The 5,518-nt window shown below is 34.8% G+C and overlaps 1 protein-coding gene; it reads left to right on the forward strand.

Moving 5' to 3' along the window:
- The window catches only part of GSTUM_00011330001 (uncharacterized protein), a 3,614-nt gene extending 3,517 nt beyond the window's left edge, over positions 1-97 (forward strand). Inside the window, exon 9 of the mRNA XM_002841864.2 lies at positions 1-97. This exon is cut by the window's left edge and continues 198 nt beyond it.
- Positions 98-5,518: the final 5,421 nt, after the last annotated feature.

The following is a 5,518-nucleotide window of genomic DNA, read 5'->3' on the forward strand; positions in this document are numbered from 1 at the left end:
CGACCCGTGTTGCGAGTGGTTTTTTTTTGTATCATATGATATGTGTTTGATTAGTTTTTTATGTATGGAGGATGGGAAGAGGGGATTGGTGACATTATATTGTGGAACTTGATGGTCTTGAAATATACCATCCTTAGTTTCAATTCGTGCGTGATTCATTGGTAAAATTGCAGCACATTCGTTTGATGTCGGATTTCAGAGCTTTAATGTATCGAGGTTGTTATGATACAATACTGGTAAATGGCGGATTAATGATCATAGCAGGGAACAGGGCTACGAGAGAAAACGTCAATCTTTGTAAATTCCGAGAGATCTGGCAAAGGCCAGTCACGATTCCCTTCTTCTGCTAGATAGAACTTTCAAGTAGTAAGAGATCGCCAAATTAGGGAGTTGTTCAGGAGCCCCCAGGACCGAGGAAATAAGTTTGGGACTTCGAAGGTATTGCTTCAATGTGATGGGAGTATCTTCAGCTCGGAACATCCGGCCTCATACAGCTGTATAGGCGCCTTTTATAGGTATAAGTATAGTGTAAATAGCTATCGCCGGCGTATGTAGAAGGACTGGAGAGGAAAAATAACACTCTTTACAGCCAATCTGTACTTCCCTATATATTTCTACATTCCTTGGTCTTTGCCTTCTACCTAACCTCTTGCTTTGCACACTTGCCCTCCAACAGGGTGTTGGAACGAGTTTAGATATGCACGAGAGGAACGGTAGTATTTTGTGACTTCCACTGGAACAACATCACTAATGCAGAGAAGCTAATTGAAAAGGACTGATATCCGGACACCTATTGAGAATACCGGTGACATGATCCTCCATGAGAGGAAACCTGTTTCCCGTCTTCAGCCCATAACGCATCACCACTCCTGCGCCGGCATACGCTTCCAAACCTGAAGAGAATAAAGATATCTAGCTCATACGACATGGCCGCCCAATAATCGGAACCAGAACTGCCTAGCCCCGAACGGAAGTATAAAGGAATAAATTAGAAAGTCAACACGTGGGAGCCGGGGGGGAGAAAAGGGTTTGTGGACAACGGAAGATGTCGTACTATGTCCAACACAGTATGGTGTATTGCGTGAGGACCGTGTGATAATCCATGAAGGGCACGCACAGTGCTTACCCTTAGGGGTGGGTAGGAATGTGCCAGGAATTTGGGAGTCTTGGCAGAAGATGGAGGGGGTATACATAGGCACAATGGGTCCACCTTCTTCCTCCCTTCCGTCCCTTCTTTGACTATTCCCACCACCACCTCCATAGGAGGTTTATTGACCGTGTTTGCCACAGAATGTCGGTCTTTCCTCCTTTCATTTCCTCCTTCTCCCACGCAACACATTTCTCTTTCTCTTCCTCTCTCCTTCCTCTCCTACAGAAGAGTAATGAAAGCTTCCCAATGGTTCTTTTTTCTTTGATATTTATATCAGGAAATTAGATGATAGAAGGAGTGGCAGTTCTCTGTCCAATAACTATATTCTTCTTTTTACTTTCTCTACAACATACTAGTATCTCACCTTCTTATTTACTACTTTTTGTAGAAATGAAAACTAATTTAAGTTATTTAGCACTCTGTCCTTCTTACTACTGTATTTTTTTTATGACCTTTCCAATGCTCTCATTACATTATTAACGTAGTGGCGGGAAAGGCCTATAAGAGATATTTGGTTTCTCTTATTAGGTAAATTTAGTCTTTGGATAACTTTACTTTTTCTATACAAGTTTTACACTATTATAAGATTCTATTTAAGTTGAACTTGACTAATTTAGTATTTAAATTTTAGGAACTAATATGGTTGACAACTTCATCTATCACTTCTGGATATCTCTTCAGTCCTACTACAATGCTACTTGAGAGATAATTTTTCAAGTTATACTTTTTGCCATCCAAATTACCTAATATACACACTACTCCTCCATAGTACTGTAGCTAGATGGTTTTGATAACACAAATCTGGATTTTTCTTCAGGAATCTACTGGTTTCAATCAAGTTATCTGTGAGTAATTCTATTTAGAAAGAGGTTTATGTTATAAAATATATCTCATTTCTAACAATTTTATATTCAGATTGCCAGTAAACAGCTAAAAAATACTAAGAACAAAGAGTACTAGTATAAAGATACTTATTTCCAGGAGTAAAGAGATTTACCAACTTATTAGGTAAGTTACAACAGGTTATTAGCTACTATCTAGTAGTGTATTTATTCCTCTTTTTACATATTATTTACTAACAGGATATTGTCAGATTTACTCCAACCTTTTTGATTACCGATGAACAGATAGAATCTAGTATCTGCCAAAACTTCTACCTCCTCTCTGATACTACTATGATAGAGGTAGTACTAGATTAAGAATAGGAGAGATGTTATAGCAAATGATTTGGGGAAAAAAAAAAAGGAAAAATTAAAGAAAAAAAAAAAGTCATGCTTAAATGGTGTTGAAATTTGAAGGATTCAATACATTAGTATTGGATCTGAACACATTTTTACTTGGAACTATGGTTACTATCCACAAACAGAATGGATGAAGGAATGAGAAGGTCAAAATCTAAGAGATAAGAGAAACACATTTGAAGTGTGCAACCAAAAAGGAAAAAAAGAGGCTTTCTAGTATGGATTTAGACTTAAGAGTTTACTTCATATATTTATTAGGAATTCCTTGTTGAAGAGCAATAATTGCAATAACTAGAATTGTATTAATATAAAAATGCCTGTTAGTATACCATAATTGAGCATTACTGTATGGCTCAAAACCAGAATTGTAAGGGAGGCAATACCCTTACTTATATATTTTGGTAGTAAGAATTGGTTGAATACAACAGAGGATGGATAGGTGTTGTGGAGTTGGTTTGTAGATGTATGGAGAAAAGGTTTTAGAAAGAGTATATTGTTGAAATTCTTGATTTGTTTCATATCTATATTTTCTTTGATGAGACTTAAAACTATATTTGTAGGGTAGACAATACCCGTACTTATACAGTTTGGTAGTGGTTATTGGTTAAATAGAAAAGAGGATGAGTGGGTGCTGTAGAGTTGGTTTGTAGATATGTGAGGAAATATTACAAACTCGAAGTAGTTTGTAAATGATTTCATATGTCATATTGTGTAACCGGTATAGGTACTTGATTATTGGTTTTGTTTTAGGTTTTTTATAAGTATCACTTTGATACTTGGTTTGTTTTAAGTATCGTTTGATAATTGGCTTTATTTTATGTTTTGTTTTAAGTATCGTTAGATACTTGGTTTTGTTTTATGTTTTGTTTTAAGTATCGCTTGATACTTAATTAAGTTTTACCAAAGTGTATTGATTGATACCTTTGATTAGTTTTGTTCATGCTAGACATGAACAGATTTGTGTATTTGGAGACTGCCTGATTCCATGATGGAAAAGGCAGACTTCGATAGAAAGTATTTCAATATACTTGGTTGAATGGTTACTTCTTAGTTCCTCAGTACACCTTTGAAATCTCCTCTAGTTTTCAGCTCTCACCTCCTCTCTAGTAGAGTAGGCCACCTGCCGACTATTATACCATTTACCAATAATGTGACTAGCATTTTGTGAATATGTTACATATTGGGTTTTTCCACACATGACTTATTTAGAGGTCGTGTGGGATATGTTTTGATTAACGACTCCATTGAGCTATATGATGTTATGATTATTGTTCGTACACATGACCTGTTTAGGAGTCATATGTGTTTCGCACATAACTTAGATTTAAAGTTATTATTATTATGTTATATTGGGATTGTTAATTGGATAGGAGTAAGCCTTGTAAGGCTTACTTGGATTTCATACACGTGACCTGTTTAGGTGTCATGGGAGCTATGTGTATGACCTGGGAAAAGATCATGAGGATAAAGGATTATATAGTCATATGGGGTGCAGCCGCAATCTATATGACAGTTGGATTTGTAAGAGGGTTGTAAGAAGTTCTATTAAAGGCCATGGGTTAGGCCTTGGAAATAAATCTTCATGCAATCACCTAAGTTATTTTCTAACATATATTTTTACAAATACTACTTCATATTTACACATCATATATCTCTCTTACAGGAAACTGACAACAGATATAGTAAACGATAGTTACTATTAGAGTACTTAAGAAAATAAAAGTATATTTTTAAGCAATACGAGATAACTACATGATGGTCACTATATTAAAAGAAAGAAGAATAATAATATGTATTACTCCTATTGTAACTGGTACAGGTACTCGGTTATTAGTTTTGTTTTATGTTTTGTTTTAAGTATCACTTTGAGATTTGGCTTGTTTTAAGTATTGTTTGATACTTAGTTTTGTTTTATGTTTTTACTTTAAGTATCACTTTGATACTTGGTAAGTTTTAAGTATCGTTTAATACTTAGTTTTGTTTTATGTATTGTTTTAAGTATTGTTTTGATACTTGGTTTGTTTTACCAAAGAGTATCGCTTGATACCTTTGATTAGCTTCGTTCATGCTAGACATGAACAAGATTTGTGTATTTAAAGACCGCCTGATTCTACGATGGAAAAGGCAGACTTTGACAGACAGTATTTCAATATACTTGGTTGAACAGTTACTTCTTTATTCCTCAGTACACCCTCGAAGCCTCCTTTAGTTGTCAGCTCTCACCTCCTCTCTGGTAGAGCAGGCCACCTGCCAACTATCGTATCTATTACTGATAATGTGATTAGCACCTTGTGAACACGTTACACCTATAACAAGACTTGTTACCTATTATACAAATATATCTTGAAAAGCGATTGAAGACTATTACTGGGTATTAGTATAGTGAAGAGTACAAATAAGTAAACAAAGAAGATGTACTCAATTGAGTACTAACTAAGTAGTAAAGGAAATATGCACTATTAGAGAGAGTTCTAAGTAGGAGTAAACTAACATCAAGCTAGTTACATTGGTGGAAAATAACAGGATTCTGTTACAGGTTTTCTGTAACTAAAACTGGTGTTTAGATTAAATGAGTTGTATGTTATTTTGTTTTATATTTAGTTTCAAGTATTGGTTGATAATTAGTTTTACTTTATGTTTAGTTTCAAGTATTGATTATAACTTAGTTATTTTTATATCAGCATATAGGAGAATACTTAAGTGAGAATTCATAATTATACATTATATAATCATGGAAATTGTATTTAAGGACAAAGATGTTAGAATAACAAATATCAGAACTTCAGTAAGATATATATTAATACATACTTGATTGAATAGTTATCTATGATTTTCTTCACTACCTTGATCAACTCTTACAAAACTTCCTAAATAGTAAACAACTTTTTATATTAACTAAGCTTTATTGTAACGTGTTTGCAAGGTGCTAATCACGTTGTCGGTAATAGATACGATAGTTGGCAGGTGGCTTACTCTTCCGGAGAGGAGGCGAGAGCTGAGAACTAAAGGAGACTTTGAGGGTGTACTGACGAACAAAGATGTAACTGTTCAACCAAGTATATTGAAATACTGTCTGTCGAAGTCTGCCTTTTCTGTTGTAGAAACAGGCGGTCTTTAAATACAAAAA

This window comes from Tuber melanosporum (genome assembly GCF_000151645.1).
Source record: "Tuber melanosporum whole genome shotgun sequence assembly, scaffold_82, strain Mel28".
In the NCBI taxonomy this organism is placed as follows: domain Eukaryota; kingdom Fungi; phylum Ascomycota; class Pezizomycetes; order Pezizales; family Tuberaceae; genus Tuber; species Tuber melanosporum.